The 21,106-nt window shown below is 38.5% G+C and overlaps 2 long non-coding RNA genes across 2 annotated transcripts in view; one reads left to right on the top strand and one right to left on the bottom strand.

Moving 5' to 3' along the window:
• LOC135417606 (uncharacterized) overlaps positions 1–6,397 on the top strand; it is a 73,706-nt gene extending 67,309 nt beyond the window's left edge. The window contains exon 3 of the long non-coding RNA XR_010432134.1: positions 2,663–6,397. This is a non-coding gene — a long non-coding RNA (uncharacterized LOC135417606). The remainder of the gene's footprint in view (positions 1–2,662) is intronic.
• The window catches only part of LOC135417607 (uncharacterized), a 394,759-nt gene that overhangs the window by 338,047 nt on the left and 35,606 nt on the right, over positions 1–21,106 (bottom strand). The gene's annotated exons all lie outside the window — the stretch shown is intronic.

Below are 21,106 nucleotides of genomic sequence, written 5' to 3'. Positions count from 1 at the left end.
ATAATTTTTCCCTATTCTTAAAACATTCAAGAGTGCAAAAACTTTGTTAACACACAGTACCACAAGTAGAATATATATGGTAAAAACCAAATGAGCCATTAAAATTACTAATTAGTAGTTCAGAATAGGAGATTTTTAGTATGAAAACTTGTCTGAAAATATTATTTGATATTGCTAACTATTCTATTGTGAAGAAAAGCTGATTAAGGCAGAAGCTGGAAGACTATTTGAGAACATTCCAGCAGCAGATCAGTTTTTTAACAAAAGAGAGATGCAAACCAAAGACATTCATAACTAAAAGATAATTTTGACCGTAAAACAAAAACTTATATCCCCCTTAGGGAAAAATAAAATGCAGAAGAGAGGAAAGGATATTCCTCACCACACAGGCAGTTTTGAAAATTCATATCATAGCCAGAATTATTTCCCATAGATTTAAAACACAAAAATAATAGCAACAGTTTTTGTTTGGAGCAATTCATTCTTTGGCTAAATTTTCCCTTCTTCACACACCAAGCCAAGAACCACCACAAGGCACTGATATTTGATACACATGCTAGTTTCATTTTCACAGATTCATATGAAGAAATGTGTTTTAGTACTATAGACTCCTGAAGTGTAAAAATTGAAATAAAAATATCATTGTTGTTGGTGTTGCTATAAAAAAATAACCCAAATCAAAATGGTTTGACCTTGAATCAACATAATGTATTAAAACAGGAATTTTACAGATCTTTCTCACCTGTTTAACCTTCCACCTCCACAAGGTTACATTATCCTAGAGCTATCACAGAGTTCTGCTTTGTTAGCACCATTTTATTTTAGCAGGGATTCTAGCAAGCCAAATTTATTTTTCCAGGTATGGTTTTTAGAGAACACTGTCTGATTCTATACAATTTCTATTGAAGAAGCTGCATTAAGAATTTCAGGCTTTCTAAACTGAAAAATGTACCATCTTATTGAGAAACCAAGCAAGTTAAACCTCAGCATGAGTTCAGGAATAACTAGTTCAGATCTCATTGCAAACACCAAGCCAATACCTTCACGCATCGAACAAGACATTCAATAGTGGGTATCTGACAAAAGCAGCAGATATATTGAATCAAAATGCTTTTCTGGGAATGCATTCCCAGTTGCAAAGGACAGGGCTAAGCACTGAAGTCATATTGACTCTTGGCTCACAGAATAAGCAGGGCTTTGTACTAGGTCAAAGGGAGAAATCCTCATGTTATTTGGCAACAACCTGTCCATCACTTTCAGTGTACTGTAACAGTTCCACTGGGCAGACACAGCAGAAACTAGAAACTTAGGAGATTCCAGCTACACTTGCACTATAGACAACACCATAGAAGTCGCTGTCGCCTTTACAGCATTTGAAGTGAGAAAAGAAGCTCAATAAAAATTTGACTGCTCCCCAGAACAAGGAAGTTTTCTGAAAATTAGTGCTCTCTCTTTAAACTCTGTCTTGGGAGGAACCGCTCTAGGGGCATACTGACCACAACTGCAGATATGAATTAAGCCAGTTTTTCCTACAAATACATGCGAAAGATGAAGCAACATTAATCCATCCTGCTACAGAATTTTGGATCATCAAGCAGCAGTGAGGAGTGCCAGAAGAAATTCAAGCTATCAACCTCACCCAGCTACAGAGGACAGAGTGAATAGCAAGGCTTTGATACTTTGCGCACTAAAATAAAATTACAAAACTTTAAAAAGCTGGCCACACACAATACTTTTCCTTTCAGCAGCTAGTTATTCAAGTGTTAGAATATTCCAGGTGTTTATTGCAGGGATGCCTGATGGAAAGCACATCAGCTGTGTCAGCTCCCATAATCACACTCAGCTAATGGATCTTGCAGAATCAACTAAGCACGGCTTAGCAGCAGGATTTAGGTGATGAAATACATAGCCGAGAAAAAACATCAATAAATCTGCATTCAAATACAGTATCTTAATTAAAACAGTTCATTGTTGGCTTTTTCCCAGGTGAAATTAATTGCCTAGAGACAGTTACTGAGCTACCCCAATGTTAACCTTTCATCAGTGGCCCCTTCCAAAAGCAAATGAGTCAATAAAGCACTAACCACACAAACTCCCAAAACATAATCAAAACCCTGACTACTCCAGTTCATCTTTGTCTATGTATTTTTGCTGGTTTAGTCCACACAAACTCATAAAGAGCACAAGTGGCCAAATTTTTTACAAGCTAGTTTTGTTAAAAGAGCTCACTTGAACAAATAACCAAAAAGACAAACCATGACAGATAGTAACAGGAAGACCATCTTTCCCTTTCAACACAGAAAGAAAACCTAAACTTGTGCTTTCCTTAATTTGTTCAAACCCACTTCACATAGTTGTGACAACAAACAAACAATCCAAGCCCAAACTCCTTCCCATTGCTGCAAAAGCATAGACCACAAGTCCTGCAGGAACACCTGCCTCCTTACATCTCCAAACCTTGTCCTACAACTCTTGGGATCCTGTTAACAAATACCATCAGGTACATTACATACTTCCTTCTTGTAAGAGTAGCTTAGACCATCAGCTTACCTAAGGAGAAGCAAGCTGCCTTGTCCCCCTGCCTTGCACCAGGATTGCTACAGCCCCTACATTGCTTCCTCCCAAAGTCCCCTTCCAACAGTTTCTCTCTTTTTCTCTTCAGAAACTCAGACCTACCTCCATCCTCCTCAGAGCCGTCCAGGGCAGGGTCCAAGCACCAGCAGCAGCAACACCTGCTCCCCGGGCAGCCGCAGCTTAAGGCTTCGGGGGTGTGGGATCGTCCCACCCACTCCCAGGAGTCCCGACTGCCATCACCTGATCTGCTGCAGGTGAAATCCTGCACCTGTGCTTTTGAAGGAGGGAAACAAACCCCACCACAACCTCAGCTAGAATGTTTGCCCTGCAACAACCCACTGCTGGCAAACCTCCTCCCTGCCTTGAGGATATGAACTATTTTATCTTATCTCTTTCGTATTCCATTACCACAACAAAATCCTTTTCTGCTCAAGAAAAAGATGTTATATGTGTTTAAGGATGGAGTCCCACACCAGGACCTCGCTCACAGACCACATCTGGGCCTGATCTCTCCCATTCACTGAAACCTGAGATTATTGGAACAGCCCTGATATTTATAGTGTAGAAATAATATCCTGAAATGTAACAACAACAAAAAATATACTAAATAAAAAATAATCTCTGTTAATGGTATTTGAAATAAAGATTTTTAGTAAGAAGGAAGTAAAAGAATAAGAAATACTGGGTAGTGTTTTGCTTCTCTGCAGTGCTTGATTTAACAATAGTCGGCAATAAAAGGTAATTGCTCAGATTAGCAACTCTTCAACACCTTTTCAAAATCGTGTAATTAAAAAGTGAGGGTGGCCAGGTAGGGGAGAATGTTTTTTTTCTCACAGTTTAATATTAGGTATATGTTAGCAGATTACAGATCACAGGATTCAGGGAAGGGAGCTGGCCCCGTTCAATATTCATTTGAGCATCAAGGTGCCTGAAGCAACCCAAGGGCCTCGGTGTGCCCTCCCTCAGGGAATGGTTGCTTCACTCTGGGGCTGTCCCTCTGCTGCGTCTGACCAACTCCAGGCCAGAAGGGGGGGACAGATCGTCTGAACATGCCTCTCCCATTTCAGTGTGGGTTTGATTTTCATGCTGTCACAGCTGCAAATATCAATAAAAGTAATTCAAAGGAAGTAGGCTGCTGATGCCCTGAACAGTGGAGGGCACTGACAGTGTGTGCAAAAGAGATGCTAATTTCCAACTGGTTAGTAATTGTGGACCATGGGACATAGTATCATCCTTGGCCACCTGCTGAGGGTCTGGAAAACTGTTTCCGTGCCCAAAGAGACACATTATCTCTCTGCTGGCAACTTCAGAGAAATGCTGGGTATGCCTTTGAGGTTACTGTAAGAAATCCTGCAGGGAATTCTTGTCAATGCGGTTTTCACCATATGAAGGTACCAAGCAGTGCAGAGAGAACTTGCTTTTTATTCTTAGCCATCTTAAAATGTCTGTGGAGACAACAGGTCTTTTTGTTTTAGTTGTAGAATGACACTTTGGTGGTGTTTTGTTTTTTTTTTTTTTCACTGTACTTGTCAACACTTTTTATATGCTCTCTGAAGAAGGGATATATGAATACTGTGTTGGGTTATGGAGTGTGCAAACACTGATTATTATTATTATATATTTATGTATTTTATAAAAGTGTAATGCTCGTTTGTTTTGACAGTTTCCCCAATGCCTGATGAAAGACAAACCAAAGCAGCACGGTTCAAAGCGTCCCTTTTTGAATTTACTGATAGATTTTAAAGTAATGGATTTATGAGTGAATATTTTCCTTTTTTTCTTTTTTTTTATTATTTTGTAGCGGGTGTAGGCTTGGTGTTGAAAGTATGAACCAAAAAAGAGGGAATGTTGAAATACTGGCTTTTAGCTATTTTCTGATAGTGTGAATGTACATTCATTTCTAGAATCTGTTTTGATCTATCTATATCTTTGTGCATGCATATCTAAAAATATGCAAATATTTAAGTATCTCTTTAATTCTTCTTATCCAAGATGCAAACATTTACATTGAGGCTTCCAGACCCTCAAATATTAGAAAGTATCTTCACTATATTATTTTCAGTTAAATTCTATTAATTTAGAGCAACTAAGTGCCTGACAGAATTCATGATTGTGCCTCCAAAATTGACAACTTCTATCCCTCACAAAAAACAACTTATTCCAGACTCCAAAAGCTAAGACTTCAGATTTGTAATCATTTTTGCTGATGTCTAATGTTCATCTTGGAAAGTAAAACCAGGGCTGAACACCTTTAATTTAAAGTTCTAGTCACAGTCAGTAAAGGTGATAGACTTAAGTAAACCTAAGGATTAATTGAGGATTTACTGTTAATCTGAGGATCACATTAACAAAGATGCATAGGCCATATCTCAAACCAGTAGGCATTTTATGTTTACATACTTCTATGAGTCAAACGTACACCTTGAGGATCCTGCTTGCCTTGTGCATGAAAGCATTTTTAAAATACTCTGGCACCTGTGCTTACAGGAAGAACAGAACCCTAAAAACATAAACCCATTCTGCCCAAAGTCGATGGATATTATGACCAGTTTGGCTGCCAGGCCAAGGAATCAGTAATTCAAATGAGGTCAGGATGCTCTTAGGTGTTGAAACAGGCCTGAAATAATGTGGGACATCAGTTTAGAACAGAGGAAGAGCTGATATGCTTTACCAGTCCCTTTACCAAGAGCTGTTAAGTTATGATTACTTGGGATGAAGAAACACCACACAAAACTCAAAACATGTTTCAACTGAATTAAAGTTAATGCTCATTATGATAGGCTTTGATGTATGAAGATGCAATTATCACAGTTAAATATATAAATCCTGCTCAAGTCATGTTGTGTATATGTACAAATGATCAAAAAAGATGTAAAAATAATTTGTGAAAATCTAATTGTTTTAAAAAGTAATCTGAGAAGTGGACAAAACATAAGGTGTATTCTGTCCCTCTTTACTTCTTGTAAATGTCTTCATTTAGATTTGTGAACATTTTATAATTTTTTGCTGTAGTACTGGATTTCAAGTTAATCACAGTAATTTTTTTGTCATTGAAATTCTTTCTTAGTACTCTTAGTTTCCTCTTGAAAGTAGTCTATTTCACAGTAATATCTATGTATGAAAAATGTTTTCATTTTGTAGTAGAGCACTCTTCCTTCTCAAAGGGAAGCCACAATCAAGTTTTGACAGTCTCTTTTTTTCATTTCTATTACAGGGTTCAATGAATTCCCATAGATTCATTATTATTTATGTAAACTATCTTGATCAAATAGATATGTAGCTGCATAACAAATAACCTGATAACCAACGTTAGAGAGATTTACTTTCCAGAGCACTAAATCTTCATACAATTCTGTTCTTTCACTCAGAAAAGCAAACCCTATTATGTATGCCTTATATCTATATAGAAATCTCCAGGTAGTGTAATTTCAGCTTTCAGGGTGAAAAACTTCACTATTTATTGAATAAATGGTAGGTGTTTAAAATTACCAACAGACATTCATACTCACTAACAACTTGAAAACCAGGCAAGTCTCTGTAGTTACAGCTGTAATGGGAAAATACATCCAGATTCACGTGATATTCATGAGCTCAAAATTTACTCATAGATCAAATCTTTGGAAATCCTATTAAGGGTAACACCTTGAGATGTCATGATTAATCCATAGTAGTCCTTCAGGAAATCTTTGTGTAGTCACTTTGAATGCCTCAGTAATTAATTCCTCAATGTCATTTGGCTTGACTCAGGAACATAATTTAGGCTATACTGGAAATAATGCTGTCGTCCTCAGTGTAGATTGTAGATTAGGAGGATATATGACAATTAGAGATAATTTATGCCTTTTCATTTTAGAGGTAATTATATATTTTCAGTTTTATTAAAACATAATTCAGATGTTGATACTTTATTGCACACATACATAGAAATAAGAATTATTTTTTTTTTTAATTATGGGATAACTTTGAAAAAATGTCCATTGTATATTTCTCAGTGTGGGACAAAGGGTGAATTTATCCAGAAGATAATATACCTCTAATCACAGATATAGCAAAGAGAGAAATCTATGGGGTTTTTTTTGATTAGTTAATGTTTCCTTAATCAAACATTTCCACTTTTGTACATCATATAAAACCATTATAGCCTACATATAAAAATGGGCAAATTATTGTATTGATGCATACTGTCAGTAATTTTGACTGAGCATTTCTACATGCACATATCTGTATGACTGGTGTACCTCCAGACTCTACGTAAACTCTCCAAATCCAAATCACTCCTGAAAAACTTGCTCTTCCTGCATGTTGCTGAACTCTCCTTGGGCTGAAGTGGGAAGTTCTGGGACCTTGTTGGTTAATTGAGGGGCAAACCCTGGGAAAGGCAGGCAGTGAGACAAGGCTTGTGATAAGGAAATTAAAAGAGGCTGTTTGGAGCCTGCTCTGGTTGGAATTAGTCAAACTGATAACAGGATAAAGATGAGTGGTAGATGACGTCCATTTCTCACCCTAATGTCTGTGGGTTTGTTTTAAATTCCATGGACTAAGATTTGGAAAAAAAAAATCGATTTAGTACTTTTTCATCTGGGAAGGTTTTTAGGCTCATTCATAGTTTTGCTGGAAATATACTGGATTTTAAAAGACCCATCTAATCTCACCTGTTTTGGGTAGGTGCCTGACCTGATTCCTCACCCCTTTAGTTTCACTGATAAGCTCTTACTGTGGTTACCGGACCAGGACTGACACATGCCCACCACTCCAGGCTAGAGCAGCTTTTTGAGGCCTTATTTTAGGCTTCTCCAGGATCTTCCCAGACCTGAGAGCCGTCGTGGGTGTTGGGGTTCCTCAGAGGAGGAGATACCCATGATTCTTGAGGAACTGAGGAGTCTGTGGCTCTCTGGGAGCCCCAAAACAGAGCCAAATCACCACTCTGAAACCTCCCTGAGGTTCATCTCTGCTTCCCAGCCTGGAGTCAGGGACTGGGAAGGTTGGGGATGCAAGGGTGGTGTCAAGGCTCTCCAGTAATTAATTTGATGGAAAATCATACAGCTTGAAAGGAAAAGAGTGGCCAAACAAAATCTGCAGTTGGAATAGATGCCTGACTGTAAAAGAGAGAAAGCATCCAATGCTACTTTGAAGTCTCTAGGGTTTTGTCATTGATTAAAGATGGAACTTGAGATTTTATGCACATATGTGGGGAGAGATCATATCTTTTGTGGAAATTGAGACAAGATTTCTTAGATATTTACCACAAGCTTGAAATATCTGCTTGTATAGAATTTACATGCACTACAAAATTTGTATCTAATTAAATATACATTGTAAGCCTGAGCATCTCAACACCATCCATAGGCTTCAGTTACCCTCATTTTGTTGCACTTAAATGCAAGCTGGGCATTCAAAGCTACTAGATCAGAGTTAAATCCCTCGATGATGTGGATCTCAGATTCAAATCTCTTAGGAGGTGAACCATTTCACTTGTAAAATTTATTTAGACTTAAAGTACTACTTGTAGTACTTTAACTGATATCACACACAAAAATAAAGAATATGCAAAGAAAATAGGAGTATGGGATATAAATAGGCAAAAAAACCCAACTGTTGTTCATAAGATCCACAGCTTTTAATAGCAATATGGTTGAAATTCACAGTGTGTATGTGCACACATAACACACGTATCTATGTAATACACAGAAATAGACATATATACTGAATATATACACTAACATGCAAACGCATAAATATATACATAGTTTGAATATTTACACACATTATATCTATACATTTAATATAAATGTATGTAAATATTCAACCCAAATATATATATTTATCATTTGTATCCATATTTATCCTATATGTATCCATTTGTATGTGTGTGTTTGTAAGGGGAGAGAAAAATACTGGGGACCTCAAGTAGCAGAAATCATGAAACTGTGTTTACTTGTGAAAGGAGTGGAAAGAGAACTGTACGGGAATTGCTGTTTACTCGAACAGAAGCCAGTGGTGCAAGCTGATGTGATCTGATCCTCCTGGTGTAAGAGCTGCGAGGAGAAAAATGGGCCGGTTTAGGACATTGCTAAGCAGAGTTTGAAGCTGCACGTGGAAGCTCTGCCCTGAGGCGCTGCACGCTCCGCTTTACAAATGACCGGCCGGGGCTGCCACGCTGTGCCCTGTGGTGGCAGGGCTTGTGGCCTCCTGGCAGAGAAACACAGGCTTTTTCATGGCATTGTCAAATAGTTTTTAAGTGTTGATTTATTACTGGGCCTAAAGATGTAGAAGAAAATATTTTGCAAGGAACAAAAAAGGGGAAAACCCCCAAAGAAACAGATTTATTGTGCACGCACTCCCACTTCGCAGGGACGTGTTTTCTAACGTTTCCCTTCTGAGGTGCAAACTCCAGCTTTATTACTCCAAAACTGACTGTTTCCAGATGTGGTTTAAGATGATTGTATAGGCAGATGGCTTTCCAAGAACTGTGATAGTCTGATCCATTAAACACGTCCATGCTTGGTTTACTTTTTCTTTGTTTATAAACTTAGAGGAAAGCAGACACTTATGCTCATTGACAGGTTGGAAAATTAAGAACTGAACTTCACAAGGCAGCAGATACCTCTGCTGAAAGATTTTGTGCTATAACGATTTCAGCACCTGTTCCAGTGCTGTTCTTTTCATGAGACACTTTCACCCTTCTAACTCAGGTATCTGTTTGTGTCTTACAATAAGCAGTTATTGACCTACATTAAGCATTCTTAAGGGTATCCTATCCTTTATATTAAGGAAGTATCCTTGATACAAGAGAAAAAATAACCAAGGTTGCTATTGTTTCTTGACAGAAAAAATCTATTGTTTGGGTCACCAGACACTCATGTATCCTGGGGTTTGACCTATATTTGAAAAAGAAAAAAATTAGGTGTGATTTGAACTGTAAGAGCAATCACATTGGGAAGGTAACTATCTCTTCTTTATTAACAGCAGTAGAAAAACTGAGAGGAGCCAAACGGTGACACACTGCTGACTTTGCACATACAGGCTATATACATGTTTATTTGCTTTTCCTCCAGACTTTTATTACATTTTAAAATTTATCTATTTCTATTCTATTGATTCTCCATAGCAGTGAAGGCTAAATTAATTTTGTTGTGTGGGTCATTTGATGTATCAGGAGACAAATTTTGCCTGTTAGACATGGTTTAGAGGAGACAATGCAAGTCTAAATGTCTGAGGTTTGGCAGTTTACAAATCAATTATTTCTGTTAGAGAGCCAACTGCCGCACCAACTGGGAGAGAGATTATATCAGATTACTGCACTTTTAATTAGCCGATCGTGACAGGCAAGGTTTGAAGAGGAAAAGAAATCAATCAGAAACTGCCAAACTTGGTCAGCTGAGTACACAGTGCCATTATTGAATTTTAGACATTGTTTTGAAGCACAACTTGATCTCCAGGGCTCTCCAAGGGGACCTGCCTCACGTAAGTGATCCATCTTAGAGCCAAAGGTTATTCAGGAGCAAATATTTTCAAACATTTGTTATAATTAGCCTCTGACAAGATCTGTCACAAAGCAGAATCTCATTAGAGAGGAAGGAGGAGCAGACCACATTCACCCTAGTGACACGGCAGAGCATCAAATGCCTCTGCACATGGTAAATGTTTGTGTATGTGGGGGTGAAATATGTATATGGGGATGCACTTCTGTGCACAGAGCAGTGCATTTTGGCTGACAGAGTTTAGAGAAATTTTCTCACACGTTCAAGGAACTGGAGTCACTATTTGCTTTTCTATCTCATTGGCTTTATAACAAGATAATTCTAGCAACCCAGAGCATCCTGTTCTATAAAGCAAGATTTATGGCATACTGTCTCAGAACCTAATTCTCTTGTGCCATCACCTCGCACAGTCATTTGCTCTGTAAACTACACATACAGTGGCCTTACATCAGGATGGTCCCACATTGCACAGGCAAAGGGAATTCAAGGTTAGCAACTCAGCTCAATTATGGTAAAAAAACCCCAAACCGTCAAAGGACACAGAACAAGTTTCTACATTTTTGCAGGAGTACAGAAAGCAGGGTGTGTGGTCCTCCCAGTGTGTCAATTGCAGGTTAGATTTTAGGAAGACTCATTGGGCTTTGAATTGTATATTGGAATAACTTTTTCCAAAAACCCATCCATGAACAGACAGACCACAGCGCTATCCTTGCACGCACCTCTGCTGACTTCACTGCTCTTCATTTTGGATCCTGATGTGCATCTCTCTCTAGTAAATAAAGATGACACTTCTAAAATAAATTGATGTCTTTGGTGAGACCACACCTTGAATCCTGTGCCCAGTTTTGGGCCCCTCACTGCAAGAAAAACTTTGAGGTGCTGGAGTGAGTCCAACAAAGCCGATGCAGGGTCTGGAGGATCGGTCTGGTAAGGAGAGGCTGAGGGAGCTGGGAGCATTTATCCTGGCAAGGAGGAGGATCAGGGGAGATGGTATTGCTCTCCACAACAGTCTGGAAGGAGGTTGGAGTGAGGTGGGGATCAGTCCCTTCTCTCAAGTAACAAGTGACAGGATGAGAGGAAATGGGTTCAGGTTGTTTGGCCTCTTCAGTGAAAGGCTTATCAACCATTGGAACAGGCTGCCCAGGGCAGTGGTGGAGTCACATCCCTGGAGATGTATAAAAGATGTGTATATGTGGCACTTAGGGACATGGTTTAGTGGTGGGCTTGGTAGTGTTGGCTTAATGCTTGGGCTTAAAGGTAGTTTGCCAGCTAAAAGATTCTGTGATTCTGTCATCCTCATGCAGATATCTGGGTGGCAAGGACCTGGGAGTCCTTTCAGTTTTTTAGGTGACTAGATCCTGCCAGAAGGAGACATTCAGTCTCAGTCTAACAAAACATTTACTGATGTTCAATGCCAATTACGTGGTTGGCCCAAGGATTGGAGTATTGATTCAAAACCCAATTAAATGTACACTTCAGAAAATTGTTGGATCAGAATAACATTGTTCAGTCCTTTGCAAGATCAAACCATTCCTGGTTAACATTTAAATATCTTTAGTATTTTCAGCTTTAAAATGTATTTTGTTCTAAAGATGGAGAAAACAGCTAAGTGTTGCTTATTCTGGTATATTGACACACTGTAGCTTTAACATTCCATTTGCTAAACTGTGAGTCCATTTCCACCCATTGTTCTGTGGTGATGTACGTGCTTTTCTTTTACTCTGTTAAACAGGAAGATTCCTACGTCAAAAATACAAAAAAGGCGTATTATATGATAACTAAAACCACTGCATGTCACTTTTGTGGATTTTGTGAACTTCTGTGCTTGATGTTTGGCACCCTGTAGTTCCACGTGGGGGTTCTGTTTTGTCTAGTCTTTCTCTGGGTTTCATTGATCAGGTGGGTGCAGAAGCAGAACTTCTTTGTCACTTCACTGGAAGCTGTCTGGATGGCTGCAAAGTGTATCATAAATCAATTCTACTCGGAGGACAGCTTGCAACAAAGTCAATAACAGAGCAGGAAAGCACACATGCTATCAGAGGAGCCAGAAAGAAAGAAGGAAAAAAACTGAGTACTCGGCTTAAAAAAAACCCCTGAGCTGCAGCCAACTCTTATCAAATATATGGTACAAGGCCACGTTCCTCACTTTCTTCCACAACATCTTTTTAATGCCCTGCCAGTTAACAGGCCACCAGGATGAGGAGACATACTAAAGAAAGGATCTCCTGTGAGCAGATGAATAATAGAGGGTGTTAGTTCACCTCTCAAAGATAATTTTCTAATTTCACCCTAGTGCAGACTATCCCCAAACTTGTAGGGTTTATAACTAGATTTTACACCTTTGTAAAAGTTTTTGCTTCTCAATCCTTATCGTGGCTTATATTTCACTTATTATTTATGTACTCACCTGTCGCGACGGAAAGCTCTAGACACCTCAATGTGAGAATCCAGGAACTTCGTTTATTGTAGACTGACAACAGCTTAATATACACTCTATAATAGGTTCATGAATATTACAGAAATTAGGCTCATTATTGGTGCTCAGTTACGTGGTGATATCATCTTAACTGTCTTTCATTGTTTACACAGGTGGCTCCTTAAGTGTCTCTGTTTTGGTAATGCCTAGCTCCTGTTTTTCAGCTCAATTTAGAATACCCAAGGACGCTGCTGCTTTCTCACGGCCCTGCTATCTCACACTTTCTCATGGGCCTAGTCAGACTGCGTCTTATACATTAGCAGCTCATCCATAGCCTTAGCCATGTTCATATGTCCTCGCATTTCTAACCAATCCTCTATACTCACCTCTGCCAAAATTATTTCTGCAATACTAGTTTATGTACTAGAGCTGGAATAAAATTTTATTTGTGCAAAACCTGCTTGGTCAATACCACAATACATGCTATTATTGTTGTTTCTGGCACTTCCACCTGTCTGTGACACCTGGTATTCTTCTACGTAGAGTGCCCTAATCCTGGCAAACCATCCTGATACCCATCAACCTGACCACATATGATGATGGGGAGGAAAAAAAGCAAGAAATTAGCACAAATGGATAATGTTCTGTTAAATTCATTGTCAACAATCATTTGTCTGTATTAAAACAAGTAAGCAACACTAAGAAAATTATGTTGTACTTCAGATAAAGTCTTGATTTAAACACCAATAACTTTCCTCCAGTTCAGAGAGTGAGTACTGAAATCATTAGTGTAATTTGCCAGTCTGTGTGAAACCACTAACAGAAGTCCTCTGGGTTTAACACAGATTTAAATTTGCTTTCAGTTTGTTTTCATGATGAATATTAATACTCTGTGTCTCCCAGTTTCTAGTTGCTTATTTTTTGATTTTGTTCTCTAATAGAAAGGTTGCTTTTCAAAGGAAGCTTAGTGCTTTTTCTCTGGTCCCTTTGTTCAAAAGTTTAAGGGTTTTAGGCAATTCCTTTGAGAGTCATTAGACTTAACTTAAGACAAATATGAAAGTTAATTAAAAGTTTAGTTCATTGACAGATAAAATAAAACTTTACACTTATTCACTCTGGAAAATAATGAGCAGGATTAGCTACCAGCTAATAAGTAAAGACTATGACAAAAATACAATTCAACTTTTCATCACTGCAGTCAGAAATTGTACATTTCAGGTTTTGCTTTGATCTTAGCTTATTAGCTGTTATCTCTCCATAGTAATTTCCACACCTCCCTACTTGATTACCAAGTCCAAACATACTTCTGAGAGTGGCTAAAAACAACAGGAGTTCGTATCATTAATGATGATTTTCCTTGGAAGAAAAATGGAGATGAGGGCTGTGAAGGTGTAACCTTCCCCTCCTGCAGCAGCTAAAGAAAGAGAATTTGCTTTTCACCCTCTGCAGAGAGTTCTTCCCATCTTCCAGAATGGCCTGGAGGAAATTAAATTTTTTGCCTAACAAGCAGAACCCTCTGCAGATTAATTTTTTTGGGTTTTTTTTCCTGGGCAATTCTACCAATTCTGCCTTTAAGAATTAACTCTGGAATTTGATAACTGCTCCAAAGATAATCTGACCAACATGTTATACCAAACAATGTTTTTCAGCTCTTCGAGTCTTGAGACAAACAAGGAAGGGAAAGACAGAGACTGCTGCTTTTCTCTCTCTGTAACTCCAGCATCACTTTCCTGAGAGCAGGAGTTCAGTTTCATATTAAAAACAGACACTGGAAAACAATGGAGAGTGTTTTACTTTCCCTTGCACTGTGCACCTCAGCAATACATTCTGCCATCTTTTCTGTCTGAGTTGAGTGGTACCCAGCAGTATCTGTACTTTTCCAAACTCCTTTTTCTTTCTCATTCTATTGCTAATGTGTGATGAAAAGAGCATGAATTTTGAATGCAGCAATTATCATTCAATAGATAGGTTTAAATGCTCTAAATGCTACTTAAATTCACAGAGGAAAACTACTTTTCGTGCTGGTGGGGAAAAAAAGCCATTGAAATAAAGTGGAATCAGTTTTTATAGAATTATGTCTCTTGAATTGCTGTTGTGGTTTGAATATCACTACTTATGCTATTAAAACTTAAAATCCCTTAAAGCTAGAGGTCTCTTTTTTTAATTGTTTCAGCTAAAATGAGCGTCCCATATATCATCCTACATCTGATGCTGACCAATGGAGAGAGTCATGCAGAGATACACAGACGTCCAGTATGGACTGACAAATTCTCTGACTTTGCTTTAAATATGTAGCTCAAACCATAGTCTGGGTTATCAAGAGATTTTACTAAACTGCAGAATTGAAATAATTTCTACAAATCCATAATTTTTTCTGAACTTATCATGACTTAGGATATATCATCTGAGAGCTAGTTTTCCTCATCAATATGCCTCTGAATGCATGCTATGATATGAAGAATATTTTGAATAGTGGCTTGGAATGGAATGACAGGTTTTGCAAGTGGTGAGGAATCACTGAACATTTATCACCTCACATGAAGCCAGGACAACTTATCGAACCTTATGACTACTGTTACACGGTGAGAAATCTTGCAGGGCTTGCAGATGTTTACCAAACAAAGTATAATTTGGTTATCATTTCACATAACAAAAAACCCTTCTGAAACCTTTGCTTCCCTAGTCATAGTCTTGGGGGGAAGAAAAGCCCTGACACTGTGAGTGACACAGTCCTCTGCTGTACTTTTACAACATGACCAAGGTGCACTAGAGACCACCTGGCTCAAGAGCTGTTTTGATGAAGAGAGAAGGTCCACCCCAACCAATCACCAGCCTCAATGTGTTCTCAGGACAGTCCCTTTCCTGCACAATGATTTGCAAAACACCCACTGATGTTCACATTTAGAGACAGTAATATTTTAGTGGGGGGAAAAAACACCTTCTATCATAACAAGCAGTAGAGAGAAGCTTCAAGCCAATTAGAGAAAATGGACCACAGTGAGTCAACATTCAATAACTCATGATTTAGAAAAGTATTCACCTTGAAACAGTCAATATGTGCATTACACATGGATATTTAACCAAATACCTCACCCATAGTTTAATTAACTCTGCAAACAATTAGCAGTGCTCCAGTACAGAGACTGAAAATTCTCTGCACGGCTAAAGTGAAAATGCTGTCATTCTCCAGAAGTGAACTCTGTGATATGGCTGGCTCCACAGATTGTGAAGGGATCCTTACAGATGTCCAGGGAATCCTGGTCTTATGACACCTGCTTATTGATCTGTGAAAATTTTCCAGAGGAATGAAAGTATAACAAACTGTAATAACAACCAATGCTCAGTGACTGGTGAAGTGCAGACCCTTTAGTTGCATGCTGACCAACAATTACAGAGTCCCACCCATTTCCTGGAAGGCAATGAAGTCCAAATTAAAGATATGAGTCTTCTGTGCATCATACCAGATAACAGTTCGGTGGCTATCTCTGCAAACAGTGAAACATCTCTTTCACCACTCTCTGAAAATTATAATATCAATTTTTATTTTCTAATTCTCTTCTGGAGAATTAGAATTCTCTTTTGGGGGCCGGTAGCTGTCTTTTGTTCCCTTTCCAGTCCCTGTGCTGGACTTCCCAAGGAGAGGAGCAGGCTGTGCAAGGCGAAGCTGAGTTCCCACAAGGAGAGACAGTCGTCCTTTCAGGGCTCCACTCGCTGCAGGGAGCTCAAGAAAGAGCACCTCTGCTTTGCCTTATATCTTGTACCTGTCCACTTGCACGTGGTGCTGTCCCCCTTGTCCTGCCTCGAAGGCAAGGAGCTGATCTTCCTTCAGGAGCCATACACTATCCAGGGCTGATCCCAGGTAACTCCCTGGGAAGCTGCTGCATATTTTTGGATTAATGGCACCAATAAACATCCCTAATGACTGACTATGGGTCCACAATGATGTGAGACAAATACTTAGGAACAAAACATTGGAAAAGTGGCACAGGGCAGTGGACTCAGAAAATGCCAGGGGAAAGAAGAGAGGGAAAGCTATAGAACGATTCATCAAATGTCTTGATTTTTGTACTTTTGTTGTATTACAAAAAGGCTCCAAGTGCAGAATGTTTCCATCAGATCTTAAGCAAACACTAAAATATTATCTTGCACCAGCAGTTTTCAATTTTTATTTTCATCTGAGTGTTCTTAATTATTTTCCTGGGAATGTACATACAGTAAATATGATCCCATTGTCAGTCAGCTATACTGAACTTTGTGGTCCATAGTCAATTTAGTCTTCAGAATCTTTGTGTCAGAGGTTAAAAGCTCTGCTCTTGCACCTGTTTGAAAAATTGATTTGGTAAAGCTTGTCACTTTAAGGGTTGGACTAGCTGCCACAAGGATGCCTTTTGATTTCATTACTTCTCTATTTAAATTTGTGATCAGACTGGATGAGCAGAATTCAAGCTGTAAAATACCAGGTCAGGTTAGGAAGGCTGTAGTGAGAGTATCCCAATGGACAATGATGGTTCTCCTACAGGGTAAATGCTGCATATCGGGGGATTCAAATACTACTGGTGAAGAGCACAGAAAGAGAAAAATTAGAAAACATAAATAAAAAATCATCTCAGTCACTGTAAAGTCTAGGTATTTATTTTCATAGCAGCCAATCTATAGGAAAAGCAATAAAGCCCTTGGCCACGATGCAACAGAAAGCCTGTCTTACTCTTCTTAACCTTTGCCAATTGGTTTATACAAGTTTAACCACATCTGTCTGTCTCCTGTGGGCCTGTGAAGAAGACACATCAAGTGCTGACATAGGTACTGTGCAGGGCAAGAACAGAAGGAGAAGGACTTTTCTAAAATCAGTCACTGGGACATGAAGAATCTTCTTTGCTCTCCCTGGCCCTTGAATGAATCTTTTTGAAAAGAATGATATTTCTTCCGGAAATCACTTTCCTGTGATAACTCACAAAATATTTAATTCTCCTGCCCACAGAAATGTACTTTTGGACCTTCTTGAAAGCACCTGTGGTAACTGATTACAAGGTCCTTATAAATGGCCTTTAAATTCCCCTTAGCAAAGCAGGTAAAGAGGGATGCTGAGCCAAGAGGATCTTGGGCACCAGTCCTGTCCTGCCACTGCTGCTAAATTTCCCCCTCCTGTCTTTCACTTTCTGAAAACAAAAGGGTGGCATTTATGTCATTGTTTATCACAATAAAGTGAAAATGGTCAACATGTGAGAATAAAATGAAAATAACAAGCTATGAAAAGAAACTTAAGCCTTCTTTCAGAAGAAAAGAATGGAAAGCCAAGAGAAATACCATACCCCATGGTGAGAATATGACCTTGGCAGAGTTGCAGAAAGTTATACAACCTGAATGGCACTGAATTACTCCTTCCTGAATGATTCTGAACCTGTCAGTAGCCTGAACTTTACTAAATTTGTGGCTGTATTTTAGTATGCACTTAGACAAAAACCAAATTATGTTGGAAAATAAGTCTCTCCCACTAAAACTCTGAAATATATGAACTTATTACTGGCATCCTTTTTTATGACCAGAAAAGATCTGTGTTTATTTAATGTTACAGTTCATTAACTGACTTTCATTTCTTTATAACAGGCAATTGAATTTTGTTAGTGACTGTTTTGTCCATTTTTACTTATGGTGATCAGTATAGTGATACGTGATCTGAAGAAGCCATGGATGAAATCTGCCCTTCTAGGTGCATGAGTATCAAAAGGTACTCAGTGACTCAGTTTGTGTTCTGAGCTATTCAACCAGAAAAATATTTAAAAAATAGTAAGACTTCATGATGATTCTCAAAAAATTATTTCTTTCAGTTCCTGCAGCTGAGTGACAATGTCACAAAATAACAAATACCAAAGAAAAAAAAATAGGTAGGAGATAAATTAGTTTTTAAATTTATTAATCAAATAACATTGGTGGGATACAGAGACTGGATGGCTGCTAATACTGCTAAGACTGTAATTTTTTTTGGAATGGCTACCATTCTTCCATTTGTTGCTCTGGCAGGAAAGGGCTCAGCATCAGCTAAGAAAGTTCATGCTAAGAGAACTGTGAGCTGCTCTGGAGGGTAAGCCTTTTGGTGCTTGCCTGTTTGCTCAGTTACCTCAAACTTTGGGCTCATGCTGTATTTCTGACAACTGCACTGAGTGTTATTCATACTTACAGAGATTTTCCCTAGCTGGGGAAAGAATATTACAAACCTAACACATTACCAACCCCTCTGCTAGCAAATGGAAACCTCCCACTTCTGTCGTATAACTGGCAGAAATTAAGTTTGTGCAGCTCTGTGATAGTCCTCTGTACACTGACAGTGCTGGCAGAGTTGCTCTTTTATAGGGTACTGCATGGTCAAGAAGCTCATCACAAGAATTAGTTAAAAATTCTCAGAAAAGCCTACTGATCCTGAACTTTTAAAAAAAGTAGTAAGGAGATAGGATAGGTTACAGATGCTGAGATCCAACCTAAAGCATAGCTTAAGAAGGTGTTTTTTTCTGCCTGGCTAAATTATCTCAACAGAATCTCATGTATACTCAGTTGCAACTATTTACCTCTACATCAGTGAACTATAAATTCACAGCCTCGAGGTGGTTCTTTTGTTTATCAGTTTCTTGCTTTCTTTGTACAGACTTTTCAGGCAATGATACATCAAGTAGATTAGCTGGTCTCCATATGAGAACCCCATCTTTCCAAAAATTAGTTGGTTTTTTTTCCCTTTTTCCATTTCCAAAGGTACAGAAAAAATGTTGGAACTGTTGTTACCAAGAGCAACCACACATTTAGGATTTTCTGAAAGGTGAAGGGGTCTCTTGAGCAATCCACCTATCTTTCTGAGGATTTGTGCTCGTGCTTCTCAGGGTTGTTCATAATAGATTCCTGGTATCCCAGAGAGAAGTCTTGGAGCTGTTTCAAAGGGCACCATCACTGCTGTTTTAACAGGATATTCTACAGGCAAGAATGGGAACACACCATGTATAGTATAGATAGGGTTTGAGCAAGAGAGAAAGAAGGAGAGAAAGGAAAGAGGAGAGAAAGGAGAGGAAAAAAAGGACAGAAAGACTGAGGGGACTGGGAGAGAGAAAGGATTCAACATACCAAACCTTTTATTTACTGAATTTCAGGACTAGAAAGTTCAAATTCAGAGTTTAATAGCCATTATTACTTTTTTAGCTTGGGTCACTTCAGTATTACTTGATGCTGGTGTGATTTGCCATGATGTCTCAGGGTGCATCTCAGGAAAAACAGTTTAGCAGAATAGCCCTGGCCACCTGCTCAACCACCAACTGTTCACACTTTTTTTCCCTCCTTTTTTAAGCAAATGTGCCAAAGGATATCAAAGCATATTTACCAGAACAGTAAAGTAATAAACTATAACAAGGTGTCAGTTTAAATAAGAAACGTGGTGGAAAGATATATTAAAAAGGTTTGAAACACACTTCTCTTGATTCTGTCCTTGAAGGGTCAACTAATCCCTCCAGTATTATTTTCTAGTTCAGCAGCTTTCCTGTGGCTTCCCGGGGTTTATAGCTATAGACACCTGTAGCAAAGGCTCCCTCTTCTTCCTGCTGCCTTGAGATTTTATTCTCAGTTCTCCTCTTTCCTCTCCTGCTTTCCTGTCCTCACATCCCCCAACACCTTCTTCATGCTGAGCACACTCACCAGATAGAAATTGTTCCCCTCCCTCCACAACGAGCACCCCAAATCCACTGACCAGGCTGTTCCCCTCCCATGTGTTACCCCACCTCAGAAGTCATTTTACAGCTCAGACAGAGTCCTTGTATACAAATTGGAACAAACCAACCTAAACACACCTCCCTTTTTGCCACTCTCTTATAAAGGGAGGCAGTTTCATTTGTGCAAACCTACAGATTGTAGATATCTGAAATGGAATTTTCTGTTCTATGGAAATAATTTCTTTCCTGTTATTTTTGCCATTTAAATTCAGGATGAAAATCAGAAAATGTAATTTCTAACCTGACAGAAATTCCATTTTTTACCTTCTTAAAATAATTCAGAATATTCTGCAGCATATTTTCTGCATGGAATAAATCAGCACATTGGGTATTTTAAACACATATTGATTTTTTTACTAAAATGTAGATAATTTTAAAGAAGACTTAAGCATCCTGAGTGTTTTAAAAATGTATTTCCTTTTGGTTTAATTAATTTCTGTTACAGCTATCTTTACAAGAATTTTATTAATTCAATTTCAGTTCAAGAGATACATAAAGCAGAATGCTTTCAACAAGATGGATTCCAACTCTTTGTTATGTTAAAAACAAAAACATTCTAATAAACTTTTCATCCAGCACTCATGAGGAAGTAGCTAAATTTATATGACAGGTTAAGATTTTCAGAAATGGTATCTATGTTTAGTTATCTGTTTTCTCAGAATGAGCAATCAGCATTTCTAAAAATTAGTCCTTTTTAAATAGGACAGCTGAAATCACTAGATCTGATCCTTCTTCTCTTTTCTCTTTTTTCTCCCCACTATTTTCAACACTTTTTTAGTTTTCAAGGTGAAATACTTCTTTTCATTCAAGGCATCTTTAGATACTCAACACTTGTAGGACAGGAGATTAAACTAAACAAAAGCTGTATGTTTAACACAGTGCCAGAGAGTGTA

Source organism: Pseudopipra pipra, chromosome 7 (assembly GCF_036250125.1).
Source record: "Pseudopipra pipra isolate bDixPip1 chromosome 7, bDixPip1.hap1, whole genome shotgun sequence".
Taxonomy (NCBI): domain Eukaryota; kingdom Metazoa; phylum Chordata; class Aves; order Passeriformes; family Pipridae; genus Pseudopipra; species Pseudopipra pipra.
This window is presented reverse-complemented; position numbering and strand designations above follow the sequence as displayed.